Below are 16,038 nucleotides of genomic sequence, written 5' to 3'. Positions count from 1 at the left end.
CCTTGAGGTGGAAGAATCTTTGTTGGCTAAGCACAAACTTATTCATCTTCCTCTATGTAGATGTCTCTACGGTGTTTTTATACTGTTGTCTCTTAGTGATAATCACTCAATTGTTCTTTATATATAACTTAGATTGATATCCTTAAAATTACATTCTCTTGCCGAAAAAAAAAAAACCCAACAAACAAACAAACAAAAAAAAACGCAGAGAGAGACTCTAGAGAGCTCCCTCGCCCTTTCTGCTGTGTGAGGTTGCAGTGGGAAGATGACCATCTATGCACCGGGAAGCTCATCCTCATAGATACTCAGTCTGTTAGCACCTTGACCTGGACTCCCCAGCCTCCAGAATGGTGAGCTACAAATTTTTGTTACTTACAGCCCCCCAGCCTACGGTATTCTGTTATAGCAGCCTGAACATGTGAGTGAAAGCTGGACTCCGTCTCTCTGTCAGTGATACTGTAACCGTGACCCTTCAAACTGTCACCCACTAAGGATTCAAGGCATCTCTGAATCAGTTTTATCTTATTTGGGGGGCCCCAGGGTCTAAGAGGTAATCATCTGGAGTTATGTCAGCCAGTCTGCAAATGATATGACTGGGCTTGACGGACAACTGCGTGTCCTGGGCAGGTTTTCTATCCTTCCCCCATTCAAATCTTAACATCCTAACATTCTCTCCTCAATTCCTGGCTCTGCAGGACTCATGCAGGGACTCACAGAGGAGCATGAAGCTAAAATAAAAGGGAGCTTGTGATGAGAGTTGATTGCATATGAATTATGGACAGTAAAGGTTGGAGGATGGGGTGCAATGGGGAGTAAAACACACTTTGCAGCCAGACTGGGTTAAGTCTGCCCATAAAGTCTTGAAAAGGCTCAGTTTCAGGGCATCCTGGAATGTCCACAGAGGACAACAATGGGCTGAGGCTAGGATACCTGACCTTGACCCTGGCCTCCAGGTAGAACTTGATGCAGGACAGTTACAGGTGATGGTCAGCATAGAGGACACACAAAACTGGTGGATGTAAGAACTGGGGCCCCTGCCAAGCCCCAACTGCCAGATCTCCTTTCTCCACTGAATTGCACCTCTTCAATCCTAATCAATTCATTGCAGAGTCTCAGTCCTAGCATTTCAAATAATATCATTTACTAAGTTTTCCCCATGTGCCGCATACTCCGCTTTGGGTTTTTTTAAACAGCTTTATTGAGATAGACTCTACATACCGTAAGACTGACCCATTGTAAGTGTACAAAGCAATGATGTTTCAGAAAATATAGAGAGTGGTGCAGTCATTATGAAAGTGCGGTTTTAGACTATCCAATCCCTTCCCAACCCTCTCAAACCTGTTGGCCATCAATCCCCACTCCCACTCTCAGCCCCAGAACTGCTTTCTGCCCCTACAAATTTGTCTTTTCTCCACATTTTATAGAAATCAAATTATTTAATATATGTTTGGGGGATCTGGCTTCTTTCACTTAGTACAATATTTTTGAGGTTGGTCTATGTGGTAGCACCTATCCTTGGCTTTACAGTGGGGTTGTAATAAACCCATCGTAAATTGAAAATATCATAAACAGAAAGTTCATTTAACACACCTTACCTAACTATGCCTAGCCCACCATACACATGCTCAAAATATTCACCAACCGCTGGAAAAAATAATCTGACACCAAGCCGATTTAACAGTAAAGTGTTGGGAGTCCCCATGGTGGTACAGCAGAAGCAAATCCAATTAGTATCCATGAGGATATGGGTTGGATCCGCAGCTTCACTCAGTGGGTTAAGGATCCACTGTTGCCATGAGCTGTGGTATAGGTCACAGACAAGGCTCAGATCTGGGGTTCTGTGTAGGCTGGCAGCTGTAGCTCCAATTCAATCCCTAGCCTGGGAACTTCTTCATGCCACAGGTATGGCCCCCCAAAAAAGCAAAAAAAAAAAAAGTGTCAAATATCTCATGTAATTTAGTGAACACTGTGCTGAAAGTGAAAAACAGAACGAATGGTTGCCCAGGTACAGAGCAGTTGAAAGTGTACTCATTGTTAACCCCCAGGATCAGGTGTTTGACCAGGAGTGGCACTCGCTGCCCAGCATCATGAGAGAGTGTCTTACTGTGTATCACTAGCCGGGAAAAGATCACAATTGGAAGTATGGTTTCTAAAGAACACATATCACTTTTGCACCATTGTAAAATCAAAAGATCACGAGTCAAACGTCACGTTGGGACCCGGCTGTATTTTCTTCCTTTCTTATGGCTGAACAGTATTATACCACCCAGATATACCGCATTTTGTATATAATGGACATTTGGATAGTTCCAACTTCTTAGCTGTTGTGATATCAAATAATGCTGCTGTGAGCATTCACATACAAACTTTGTGTGGAGATATGTTTTTATTTCTTTGGGGTGGATACTTAAGAGTTCAGCGTTCCCTGGTGGCCCTTTGCTGCCGCCCTGTGAGACAGCATCTAAGATGGTCCACTGGCCAGTTCGCTCATGTGAGGTCCACAGATGGTCCCTAGGAAATACTCATGCTCTTGTTGGCTTCCCAGCCACGTCCCTCCCCCTGTGACTGCTCGGGAGTCAGCCTCTGTCTCCCCTGATACAAGGACAGAGCCTCAAATGCTCCATAGTATCTCAAAGGAGCTGTTCTCATGAGACTTGAGGTGGAAGAATGAGTGAAACACCCCACCTTCTGCATGTGTGTCTTTTGGGAGGTGAATGACAACAGGGTCTTCTCAAAAAAAAAAAAAAAAAAAAAATCCTCCTAAAATCCTCTTAATACTTATCAATTCTTTTTCATCCTCTTTGTGGATTAGGGATTTGTGAAATTGGAGAGATTAGCATTGTGAACCTAATTCTAAAGTATTTGCTCTGAAAATCTACATCTTCCTCTGGAGCTCCCTTCACCATTTCCTCTCAATGTGATCTCCATGTCTCACTGCACCTTCCCAATTTACCATCCTGTTACCTGCCAAGTGAAGATACTATTTGTACTTACCTTGTGGGGGATTTTAGGCGATGTAGTGACTTAATTGATGCATGTGAAGTGTGAAACGCAGTGCCCGGCACTTAGAAGGACCTCAGATACCGGCTGATCTTATTCCCTCTGAATCCCCAGCACTTAGCTGAGGCTCTGACACATAGGCACATCCATGCATAAATGTTAATGAATGGCTTGTAAATAGCTACCTGTATTTCAAGGCAGAATAAAGTAAGTGCTAAATAAGTGTCTAAGCTCTGTATCATGGCAACCAAGGAGGCGGTAGATAATTCAGACAGATGTGACAGAGGAAGCCTCAGCGGGGAGGTGGTATTTGGAGTTTCAGTAAATAGAGAATGGAGCCATTGAGAAGTGCATGGATACAGGATGGCGTGTTTTTCTGGAAGAGCCCAACAGGGCAACAAAGAGGAGTCAGGATGAGCTCTTACTTATGGATGGGCTGGGTGGCTAGTTTGCCTACATGATGTTTTCTTATGGGCCAGCCCCTCTCAGCAAGGGATCTTTCAATGACAAATGAAAGAAAATCAGCTCTGATGGGCTTAAGCAGCAGAGGGAAAATACCGGCTCCTGAAAGTGCAAAGTTGAGGAGTAGGTTCCAGCATCAGGTCCGGCTGTATTCAGGTTAAATGACGTCAGCAGGATCTGTTCTTCAGCTCTGCTTTTGCTCAGTGCTGTCTTCATTCTCAGCCAGGCTTCCCTGGAAGAGTAGGATGGCTGTGGCCCTTCTCGAGGCTGCCTGTCTCCAGAGGAAAATGCAAGGCATCTTCATCCTAGCCTTCCCAGCGGAAGTCCTGAGATTCATTGTGATTTGACCTGACCTAGGTCTCATGTTGGCGGGGAGTTATGGGCTTGGCACCAGGCCGTATTACCAATAGCTACACATACTCCAAGTACTCAGTTTCTACCGCAGGAGACCAGGCTCTGGAGCTCAAGTGCCTGACTTCCAATCCCGTCTTACCAGCTGTGTGACCTGCAGCAAAGATCTGTAATCTCTTGGTACCTCCGTTTCTTCATCCATAGAACAGAGATACTAATGGTCCCTACCTTGTAGGGATTGTAGAGAGATTAAATGAATTTTTACAAAGCACTTAGAATAGTGTCTGGAATGATCTGGCCAAGTGCCGAATCCATGGTGGTGCTTATTGCTACTATGGTGATTTGACTTTGTCTCATTGCTTGATGTTTATTCACAGTTATTCCAGATCTTTCCATCCCCACTGGTCCACCTTTCAAGCATCAACCCCACCACCACCACCACCACCACCAGTGCACTTCAGTGCAAAGCCCCACCAACCCTGGAACACATGATCCCCATCATAAAGCCATCCATGCAGAGAGAGGGTCCTCTGAAGTCATGGCTCGGGGTCTGAGACCCTAGGCATCCCTGTGCTCGGCAAAACGGGGGAAACCAAGAAGAGATCCCGGCACTCGGTCCCTTTCCTCAGGGAGTGTGTCGTCTCAAAGAGCAGAACACTCTGTCAAATACAGCCTGAACCAGGACCCATTCCCCGAGGGAACTGCCAAGCTCCCAGCCAGGGTGCTTATAGAGCCCCATCCTTCCTCTGCAACTTCTCCTGGGTTATGATGTGAAGGAGCGTTGAGAAAAAGCGATGAAGAAGACAGAATCGGGCCGAATCCCAACATCTGACTCATCTGCTTCCCCCGCACCCCCGGACCACACTGACAAAGAAAGAGGGCAACCCTTCCCCGCGTAGTACCAGCAGGGTAACTCGAGAACACCCATTTAAGCGCGTCTGTCCCTGTGAAAAGGACCTTTCAGTGACACTGAGCTGAGCGTATCCCGTTCTATTTATAGGCACTGTTTGTTTAATTTGAGTCCAGTCTCTAAGAATAAATAATGAACTCATCCTGGGGGCAAGCCAGAGCCTACAACTCTGAGACAACCGTAAATCCCTTTCCCTTTCCTCCTGGTTCTGGAAGGGATTCTGTAGTTCAAAGGTGAGCCATTTTTGCTTGCTGGGCTGGGGGGCGCTGGAGACCCAGGCGTGCCTGGAAGTTTGGATTTACGGCGGTTGTTCATAACGGTTCAGAGGTGTTTTTTTGATGTTTGCTTTTGGATTGGCGACTGGAGAACAGGTCTCGGACCTCTCTCTTGCCCTCAAAGCGGGGACCAAAACCAAATAGTCGAGCCGTTGGTGAGTTAAACTCAGATACAAAGAGACGCATTTGGATTCAGATAGCCCTCAGGAAGGAAGATGTGATACTGCGGAAGAAAAATCCCTCTCTGTATCCTCCTGACCCAATAGCGGAGACTGAGGCCCGGCTCTCTCTAAGGTACAGTACCATTCCTGGGTTGGGGTTATTTTCTTCAGAGTGTGTGATGACAACCAGGAGCCATAACTTCAAGTACATAACCCCGGAGCGTGGTGCCCAACAGTCCCAAGGAGCACAGTCTCAAGAAAACTCATTTCGTTTGCAATCCAAGCTGACCCCATGCTGACCTGTTGGTTTAGCAACTCCTGGAACCAGACCCACTGGGTCCAAAGGGGGACCCTGGGTTCTGGATCAGGATGTTCGCATATTGTACCTTCCCCCCATATCCCCTTTCCAGGAATTTATCCTAAGACGGTAACCGAGCTTCTCCGGGAAGTGTCCATTCATGTGTGTATTCTCCCAATATCTGTGGAGCCTCCTCTCTGTGCCAGATACTATTCTAGGCACAGGAGACGCCTTGATGAAGATGACAAGGCAGTCAGGTGATGATAAGGTCGGATTTACATTGGGAAAAAAAAAATGCAGCCTCTTTGCTCTCTTGCAGCTGAGTCAGGCTGGCTGGGAGGTGTCTTCCCAGCAGACACCTGAGCACCATTCATTTATCCCTTCTTCCATTCAAAAAGTATGTGTGAGGCATGCGCTCCATGTTAGACATGGATAGAATGCCTAGACACGGTAGTGAGCCAAAGAGATCTATCCTTGCGCTTAAGAAGTCTGGGCTCTGGGGGGAAAATAGATCTTTATCAAATAATCACCTAAATGTAGATATTGTTACCAATGTTGGTGAGTTCTATAGAGCCACGTTCAGAGTGCCATGTGCGAGCCTAAGAGTGAGACCAACCTGGCTGGATGAACAAAGAATCAGCAATGGCTAAGAATCCCTGAGCTGCCCACTCAGTAACGAAAGGACTGATGTCTCTCTGCAGGAGGTGTGTTTTTGGGTTTCCATGAGTGGCGCTGGGTCGCTTGGCTGTCTTGAGGACCGTCATAAGGCAGTAGGTCTTGGTAGCCTTGGGGAGAGTTTGTGTCCAGGGAGAGCATGGGCATTCCTTCTGAGTCATCAGCTCACTGAGTGTTGACATTGACTTATGGGTCTGCAATGGATGCGGTGCAATATTTTTCTCATAGGACACTCTTCTCAGTCTGCCTTGTTGGGTCAAGGAGTAAACAATACCATTGTGACATGTTGTTTTCATGCTTTTACTTGTGAATGGTAGTCTCGCCACCGTATTCAGAGATCTGAATAGAAAGGTGATCCGAGGTCCCCCTCTGCAATTTCATGCCTTCAAATGCTCACGTACACTGGCTTTGGAAAGGGAATTCCTCAGAGAAGCAGTCAATGCTCCCAGGTATCTTTCTGGACTAGTTTGGGTGCAATTTTGAGCAAATCCTTTCATCAGAGAGATCTTTATTTGAAAAAAAATATTGTTGTATGTCATCACTTTTATGATGCCCAGTGCTTTGGTAGGTACCAAGTTAAAACCAAGAAACACACACACACACACACACACACACACACTTCCTGCCCTATGGAAGTTTCCAAAGCCATTCAGAAAAGAATTTTCATTCATTGAGCCAAAAATATTTCTTGAGTACCTTCCAATGTGCCAGACCCAAAAGGTACATACATCTGGAGTTCCCACTATGGCTCAGGGGTAATGAACCTGACTAGTATTCATGAGGATGCAGGTTCCATCCCTGACCCTGCTCAGTGGTTTAAGTATTCAGTGTTGCTGTGAGCTGCAGTGTAGGTCGCAGACATGGCTCAGATCTGGCATTGCTGTGGCTGTGGTGTAGGCTGGCAGTTGCAGCTCCAATTCACTGCTAGCCTGGGAACTTCCGTATTCCACAGGGTACAGCCCTAAACAAGAAAAAAGAAAGAAGAAAGAAGTTATACACATCAACAGGACTGGCCAGCTCTGGCTTTGTGGTGCTTACAGTCCAGTGAAGGGAGAGAGATACTTAAAACACCAAGGAACAGGAGAGTTTCCAATGATTTTACATGCAAGGCTGGTCAGAGAAGACCTCTCAGGAGGTGTGGCATTTGATTAGAGCCTGGAATGGTGGGACAGAGTCAACTGTGAAAGATCTTCCAGGTGGAGGGAAAGAACCAACAGGAAGGCTCTGCCACTCAAGGGTGATGGCTTTGTTTAAGGATGTGGCTGAAGGTGTGTCAGGGGGCTGAGGGATGGGTAAGCCAGGGTGTAGAGGGTGAGTTTTACTTTGAATGCAGAGGGAGCATTCAGCAGGTAAACCCATGCATTTCAGCCTGTACTCACCTGTCCACCCGGGGGAGATTCTGTTGCCTCAGTGAAATTGTTAAAGTGACAGACGTGGAAATCTTAGAGCTCGGAACCCCAGATAAATCTACAGATGGAAAGAGAAGAAATTAATGTTGGCCTATTATTTCTGGATAAGAAAGAACAATCACCCCTAATCTTCAAGGCTTTCTGGGATATAGGAGAGAATGAAAGTATAAAGTGAATAAACCACGAAACTGTCCCTCTTGCTGTTCAGCATCCATACCATCACTCTGCGGGGCAAATGCCTGAAATCTCCTTTGGGACATTATTGCTTTCCTGTTCCTGGCGATCTGGTTTCACTCCATCTAATCAGTGCATTTTTCATGTTCTGCTCCCACACCCAAGTGATTGGCTCTGGGATGAACAGAGAACCCAGACAGAGCCGACAAAACACAAGAAGACATTTTTTGGGACCTTCTGGCAAAAAGACATTTCCTCTCTCTTCCTTGGGAGCACCAGTTTGTGGATGTGAGGTCTAGACCACTCTGACCCCAGAGGAAGACTCTGGAATTGCTACAGAGGTTGTGGAGGTGCACAGAATGGTGACTAAGGAGGAAGCCAACACCACGGAAGGTAGAGGCAAGAGGAGAGAACTGAGCCTTTGTGATGGCATTAAGCCCCTGGATCAAGCCTCACCTGAAGCCTGAACTATTGCTGGACTTTTTAGTGGCCTAAGCCAAATAGATGTTCTTTATTATATAACCCATTTTAAATAAGGATTTCTGCTTCTTGCAACATAAAGAGCTCATATGATGCAAACCTTAGAATAGATACCCAACAGTGCCAAGGGCCTCCTCTGCACCCCGGGCCTCTAGGAGGAAGTGGGCCTGTTCCAGAACCCAAATAAAAGGCCTCACCTCCCACTTCTCTATTTCAGGGTTTCCATGCCTCCCGTCGCCATAGCACTGTGACTCTCTTGGAGAGGCAGAGGAACAGAGGGGGAGAAGGGGCCTGTTTCTAGGCTGTGCTGCCACGTTTAATGGCTGGGGAGGGTGGGGGGCTGGGGAGAGGGGTGGCTCCACGCTTGACATTTTCGGATAGAGATAACAGGGTAAAAATAAACCCCCAAGCGCCTGTAGCAGCGCTCGCTTCTCTGCTTCACAGTTCTTATCTCTCCCTGCTTTGGGGACAGAAAGGTTCCTTTCAGGTCACCACAGGGCTCACCTCCCTCCAGCCCTGCATGGGGAGGAGGAAGTGTAGGTGGTTGGCTTGCATCTGTCCACGCCTGCCCATCCACCTCTGGTCAGTCTAGCCATTCCCTTCTTCCTGCAGCCTCGCTTTTTATTTGGCAAATAATCTTTCACATCTTTGCCCGCATGTGAAATGCCTGGTGGCTGGGGGGGGGGGGTCGGGGAGGGGGGATGAGGGAGGCTGGGGACCCTGGTCTCCATTTTCCAGGTGAGAAAAACAGTGAGGCTGGGAAAGACGAAATACCCAAAGTCACCCAGCTTATTTCAGTGACCAGTACGGCCACATCGGCTGGGTACCACATGAGCAAGAGCATTCACATCCCTGTGACATCAGCATCATCAAGTGCTGCTCGATGGCGCCACCCCCTCAGTCCCCTCCCAGTCACAGGTTCTCAAAGTTTTGTACCTTCCAGTGAGCGGTCTCCTGTTTACCGTGGAGGGGTGGCTGGGACCACAGTTTTGAGGACTAAGCCTCGACTTGCCGCTAAGGGTCACAGAAGCTCCCCAAGCCTCAAGCTTATTATCTACAAAATGGTGATAAAAGCATTTGTTTGCACTCGGACTGTTCAATCAGCCACTGCATGCAATATCCTCAGCCTGGGTCATCTACACGATGATCTGAAATTTGGAGCTTCTTGGTACAATGACAGCTTTTCCCATGCCGGTGTTTGTGTATAGTGACAATGCCACTCACCCACGTCAGTAGAACAGGTCGTTTGAGTTCTTATTTCTCTCAGTGGCCAAGGATTTGCACGAGCCATTTCGTCAGTTAAGACTCTTGTGGTTGCAAGTGACCGAAACTCTGATCCTAACCCGATTACATGAAAGGGGAATTTATTGGCTCAGCGGGGAGCTCCAAAGGCAGCCAAGGGTAGAGGCTAGCTTCAGGCACAGCTGGATCCAGGGATGGAAACGATATCATCAGGATCAGGTTTCTTTCTTTTCCAGTTGCTCTTCTCTGCTCCCTCGTTGTTGGCTCCCTCCTCGTGGTGGCAGAAATGGCTGTAAGCGCTCCCCTCTCATCTCAGGATGAAGGCCAGCAGGAAGGAACCAGCCCCAGCATTCATAGTAAAAATCTCTATGTATCTCACTGCTCATCTCTGAACTCATCCATCATTGTGCCCAGAGAAGTGAGTTGCCCAGACTCAGGCCCTGTTAACATGCCAGCCCCAGAGCCAGGGGTGAGTCTACTCCTCTCAAACCCCAGCTCTGAGAGGACAGGGAAGTGGCCTCCAAAGGGGAATCAGGTGCCTGGCAACCACCCACACTTTACAGCCCAAAGTGGACACTGATGAGTGGACGTCTGTAATCCCAGGGAGCAAAACAGACCACAGCGGGGCTGCAAAGCCAGGCTGACTGGCTCCAACCAAAATTAAAAGCTCTCATCGGAGGCTCTCTCAGTGCCAGCTGCTGCCCAACTGGACCAGCTGACCTCAAACAGGATCCTTCCCTGAGCCCAACCCGCAACCTGCCTGCCAGGAGCAAAGCCAGCAGCATCCTAGAAGGAAGGCTGACAGCCCTGGGGCCTTTCCAAAGGCCTCCATCATTAAGGCGCTGGATCCTTGTTCCACCTTGATTGTGATGTACTGTTTATTTGTTTTTCCTCTAAACAGGAACCAGTCATAAATGCAAAGCCCCCTTGATGGTACCCCCCAAATAAACACAATGAAAAGTGACACTGTTATTAAACTGCAGCCAGGTTGCTCTCCTGAGCTGGAAGCTTGAGGTCTGCTGTTGAAAGGAAGGTTAGCAAGTGTCAGGGAGGCACTAAGGACCCGGCCAGCACCAATTTGAGACTCAACGAAATTAAGACAATTAAATCAGAAAAGAAATCACTTTCCACCAGGTGATTTCAGGGCGCTCTTCACCTTCCTTGCCTTGCGCCTCAAACTCTCACTTTGGAAGGTAGGGTGAATATGGGTCAGTCTGCATCCCAAAGGCACAGAAGAGTCCCCTCTCTCCCACCCTCCACCCCCACCCCCACCCCACTCCCACCCCTGCAGCAGAGATGGAAAAGAAATGGATGAGAGGGAGAACAATTGTAAAAAAAAAAAAATAATGGTGGTCATTATGTATGCATTTCCAGTGGGAGATTCTGGGAATTATTCCTAAAAGTCTGGAAAGAATTTCTTCTTTTGATCTTGACTCTGAGCCAGAGAAAATCAAATTAAGAGAAAAAAGCAACAAAGAATTCTCTGGGGGCGGGGTGGGTAAGAGCAGGATTGGGGCTGTCCGTAGGGCCCTGGGGAAAAGAAGGGGGGGGCGGTCCCCAGACACCTTCCTGTCCCGCTGTTGGCAGCCAAGGAGGAGGAGGAGCAGCTGGGAGGAGAAGGAGGCGGTGTCTCCACACCTTCCAGAGAGCTGGAGAATGTTCCCCCAGTCTCCGTGGCTTTTCCCACTGCGCACGTGGCCGCTAGCTCTCCCCCGTGGCCCTGACTTTCAGATCCCGACTCTCAGAGCCGCCACAACACAACAGCCAGTGTGGGCGTGTGGGGGAGGTCTTTAAAAAAAAAAAAAAAAAATCCTCCCTTAGAGGCAGCGGGAGAAAAGCTCCTGCCACTTCCCTAAATCTTCCGCGGTTGCTAAGCAGCCCGCCTCCGCCCCTCTCCACCTCCGCCGACTCTGCGCCTTTGTCTCGCCCCACCCTCCACCCCCAAAGCGGCGCGGTCGCAGGCTCTTCTCTGCCTCCCTGCCCCGCTCGGAAATGAGACCACAGCCCCTGAGCGTCCCCTGGCTCCGAGGGCCACGGCCGCGGACGGTGCGCAGCCTGCGTCCGACCTTCTCTGCAGGATGTGCTGTTAAAGCCCGGCCAAAAAGACCACGATGGCCCCTCCCCTTCCCCCCCCCCCTTGTCCCTCCCTCCCTCACGCCTGCCTTCCTTTCTCCCTTCCATCCCTTCTTTTTCTCTTTTCCCTCCTGCCCTCCCTCACTCCCTTCCTCTTTCCACACATGAGACCCAACACCATGTGTCATGGTCCCACAAGGAGCTTGGCGGGGGTCAAAGACACCGGCAGCTGGAACCAGCGGGAAACACTTGGAGTCTATCAGGCGACCCCGTGGGCAGCTTCAGGCATCCATCAGCGGTGGGCCCCCTGAAAGCATCTCTTTGCCTCCACACGTTGGTCAGGGCTGTAGGGTTTTCCCGAGGCTGTCACAGGAGCAGCCAAAGAGGGAACTGGCAGCAGCCTCTCCCGACATCCCTTGCACGCTCTTCCCCCGGAGACCTTCTGCCTCCACCCGGCCCTCTCTCTCGGATCCTCTTCCGACCGCTTGCCTCTCTTCCGGCTCCTGCTCTCACGCCCTGACGCCCACATCCTCGCGCCCCTCTCCCCTATCTGGTTTTGTGCCTTGCGGGGTATTGCTCTTCTGGTTTGTGCCTTCAAACTTGCAGGAAGTTTCATCCACTCCTTCCCATACTCATACCGCCACCCCGGCTCAGGAAAGGGCCGTCCAATATTCCAGACCCAGCCCAGTGTGTGTGTGCAGTTTATGTGTGTGCGCGCAGGCGCAAAACAACACTCCAATATCTTTTGGGCTTGGTTAAAGTAATAAAGACACACAAATGGTAACCCTCAATAAATTAGCAGTTCCCCCTATGGGGAGTGGAGGGTATGATTTTGAGGAAGGGGTATACACGGAGGTGGGGGTAGAGGAGGGCTGCACCAGGGTGACCTGTCCTGGTTTGCCCAAGACTGAGGGGGTCCCAGGACTCAGAACTTTTAGGGCTAAAACCAGAAAAATCTGGGCAGATGGGGATAACTTAGGCACTCTAGGCTCTGCTGTATCTATAATGCTTTATCTTTTAAGGATGAGTGGTCAGGGAGTTCCCATCGTGGCTCAGTGGTTAATGAATCCAACTAGGAACCATGAGGTTGTGGGTTCAGTCCCTGGCCTTGCTCAGTGGGTTAAGAATCTGGCGTTGCCGTGAGCTGTGGTGTGGGTCGCAGACACAGCTTGGATCCCGCGTTGCTAGGGCTGTGTGTAGGCAGATGGCTCAAGCTCTGATTAGACCCCAGCCTGGGAATCTCCATATGCCTCGAGTGCAGCCCTAGAAAAGGCAAAAAGACCAAAAAAAAGAAAAGAAAAGGATGAGTGGTCGGTACCCAGGACTTTGCTATATTATCACTGTATCTTTTTGTAGACTTAGACCATCTCACTGGGGAGAGAGAGAGAGCGAGAGGATCATGTCTCCCGAGAAATATGTGTCTGGAAGCATCCAAGAAAGTCACTGATTGCATGGGGAGATCAGAAGAGACTTGAAGGAGGTACTAGTCAAAGTCAAGTTGGAAATAAAAGTGAGAATTTCAGGGAGTTCCCATCATGGCTCAGCAGTAACAAACCGACTCGTATCCATGAGGACACAGGTTTGGTCCCTGACCTCACTCAGTGGGTTAAGGATCCGGCATTGCCGTGAGCTGTGGTGTAGATCACAGACGTGGCTTGGATCCCACATTGCGGTGGCTGTGGTGTAGACAGGCAGCGACAGCTCCAGTTGGAGCTGGGAACTTCCCTATGCCGTGGGTGCGGCCCTAAAAAGCACGCGCGCACACACACGTAACACTTCCTCCTGCACTTACTGCGTAGTTTGGAGTTCTTGTCCGGCTGCTCTGACTACCTTGCTGAATTGCAGGCTACAGGAGAGCAGGAATTGGATGTGATGGCTAAATTTTATATGTCAACTTGCCTGGGCCATGGGGTGCCCAGACATCTAGTCAAACCCCTTCGGGTGTGTCTGTGCAGATGTTTCTAGATGAGGTTAACTTTGGCATCAGGAGACGGAATAAAGCAGATTACCCTCCCCAGGGTGGGAGGGCCTCATGCTATCCATTGAAGCCTTGAATGGAATAAAAGAGTTAAGAAAGAATCCTTTCCTCCCTTCCTAAATGTCCTGGAGCTGGGGCATCCGTCTTCTCTTGGCCTCAGACTTGGACTTGAACTTACACCATCAGCTCTCCTGGCCTCCAGCTTGCTGATGGCAGATCTTGAACTTCTCAGCCTCCAACATTGCATGAGCCAGTTCCCTATGATAAGTCTCTGACTCTCTAGCCTCTTAGTTCTCTTCACTCCCAATTTTTCTGGAGAACCCAGGCTAATACACTGGGTCTCGTTATCTTTCTACCCTAGTACTTGGCCCAGATCCATGGTGCACGGTAGGTGCTCTGTATATACCTGCCAAATGAGGTTGCAGAGGCGCAGATGGTGGAAGCTGCATGGGGAGTGGACCTATGTTGGTACCTGGCTTGTCTAGTGAGCAGAGAGATTGGTATGGGCAGTGTGTGTGTGGGGGGGTGGGGGCTGAGGGGAGAAAGGAAATGGGGCGGGGGGAGCAGGCAAGCAGTCAGGTCATGTCACCTCGTGCCCTCAAGCCTTTCCCTGGAGACTAGTGGGGGACACTCAAGACCATGCAGGTACCAGGCAGGTAGTGAGATGAGGAAGGAGGCTGGCTGGACGACAGTAGGGAATGATGGCGGCTGTTCCCAAGGATCACCTGCCTGGGGAAGTGCTGTGCTGAGCTCCGGACAGCTCTACTTATGCAGGAATTTGGACTTGATGTCTCAGGAAAAGCTGCAAATGCCAGCTTTTCATGCAAAACTTCCAAATTAAAAAAAAAAAAAAAAGAAAGAAAGAAAGAAAGAAAGAAAGAAAGAAAGAAAGAAGGAAGGAAAGAAGGAAAGAAAGAAAATGAAAAAGAAACACTCAGTGCAGGCCAAGCAAAAAACACTTCTGGAGGCCTCCAGTCATGGAGGGAGCCAGGCAGGGCTTTTAAGGCAGGCCTGTGACACAGCCCCCTTCATGTTATAGACAGATGGCTTTGGCCGCTGGGTGGAGTTTGGACAGGAGGAAGGCCATGGCTGTGAGCGACTCCCAAGAGACATACATAAAAGGCTTGGTGGCAGCCCTGGCCCTTGGCTTCTGGAAGGCCTGCACCTGGGTGAGAGAACAGCCCAGCTGGACCCCAGGGAAATGACCGGGGGTGGGGAGAATGAATTGTCACTTTTCCCTCTTTTCCCAAAGCCACCCATCGCCTTCCATCCTGGCTGGCTGTCGGCCAGGAAGACCAGAGGTTAATAAGGGTCAGTCACTGGACAGATGAGCTCCCAAAGGAGAAGCTACAGCCATGCAGCATTTTTCCAGCTAAGTCGTGACCCCAGGGAGTCATAGTGGGGTGATCTCAGGTCAGCCGGAAGGCAAGCAACAGGGCCTGTGCTCTGACCAGTGTGGTGCTGTTTGGAGGGCGACCAGGGCACCACCCACTGGGCCCCCACGGGATCCTGCCACCCTGCTCTCCGCATCAGCCACAGACCTTAGATGGTGTGGAGACCCAAGCCAGGCACAGAGGCTTCAGCCTTCCCCGAACCAACCAGCCCAGTCCCAGGGTTGAAGGGAGTGGCTCCCTGCCAGGACTCTGCCCTGGTTTGAAGTGCCCCAAGGTCTGAGACGGCACTTCCCAGATTCAGTTCAGTGACCAGAATTACCTCCATGGGAGCATGTCCCTGGCAGCTCCCATACGAAGCCAGAGTGAGCGTCCAGCCTTGTCAGCCCCCAGCACAGGCCCTGTCCCATCCATCTGCCTGGCTCTCAGGCCCCCTTTCTAAGGCCCCACTGTCCCCGCAGGGCCTGGGCTGCCTCTGCTGGGGGTAGGGGGAGGCTGAGAAGCTTGGATTTTACCTGCCAAGGGTCTGGACCAAGAAGGGCTGAGAGAGCCCACCCAGCCAGGTGGGGGAAGGTTCCAGACAGACACATACACACCATTGTCCCTTCCCTCAGCCCCCCGGGGCCAAGCCCTGCCCTGGGAGTTTCCGGGAGAGGGTGCACAACAGTTGGGATTACAGAGAGAATGACAGTGAATGGAGAATGACAGAGCCGGCTTATTTACATGCTTTTTCATATCATTAAGAGCAGTGCAGGGAACTCTCTTCACAGGTCTTTGCGAAGCTGAAGCCATGAGGAGGAGAGAAAGGAAGCATGGCTCCTCTACAGTTTGTTTGTTTGTTTTTGCCGTTTAGGGCCGCATCTGTGGCATGTGGAAGTTGCCAGGTTAGGGGTCGAATCAGAGCTGCAGCTGCCGGCCTATAACACAGCCCCAGCAACACCAGATCCAAGCCACATCTGTGACCTACACCACAGCTCCCAGCAACGCCATATTCTTAACCTACTGAGTGAGGCCAGGGATGGAACCTGCATCCTCATGGATACTAGTCGGATTCCTAACCTGCTTCGCCAGCTTTGAGGAGTAGCTGGTCTTTTTCCTATTTGGCAGATGGGGAAGTTAAGCTCAGAGAGGTTAAGTAATTGGCTAAGGTCGGCAGAGT

The 16,038-nt window shown here is 49.9% G+C and overlaps 1 protein-coding gene across 3 annotated transcripts in view; it reads left to right on the top strand.

The window, feature by feature from the left end:
* MKL2 (MKL1/myocardin like 2) overlaps positions 4,880–16,038 on the top strand; it is a 275,368-nt gene continuing 264,209 nt past the window's right edge. For 2 of the 3 annotated variants that reach the window (XM_021086575.1, XM_021086573.1), the window contains exon 1: positions 4,882–5,292. The gene's annotated coding sequence lies outside the window, so the exon portion shown is untranslated. Of the gene's footprint in view, positions 5,293–16,038 lie in introns of all 3 variants that reach the window. The other variant, XM_021086567.1, reaches the window with a different exon arrangement.

The sequence above is a fragment of the Sus scrofa genome, chromosome 3 (genome assembly GCF_000003025.6).
Source record: "Sus scrofa isolate TJ Tabasco breed Duroc chromosome 3, Sscrofa11.1, whole genome shotgun sequence".
NCBI classification, from domain to species: Eukaryota; Metazoa; Chordata; class Mammalia; order Artiodactyla; family Suidae; genus Sus; species Sus scrofa.
This window is presented reverse-complemented; position numbering and strand designations above follow the sequence as displayed.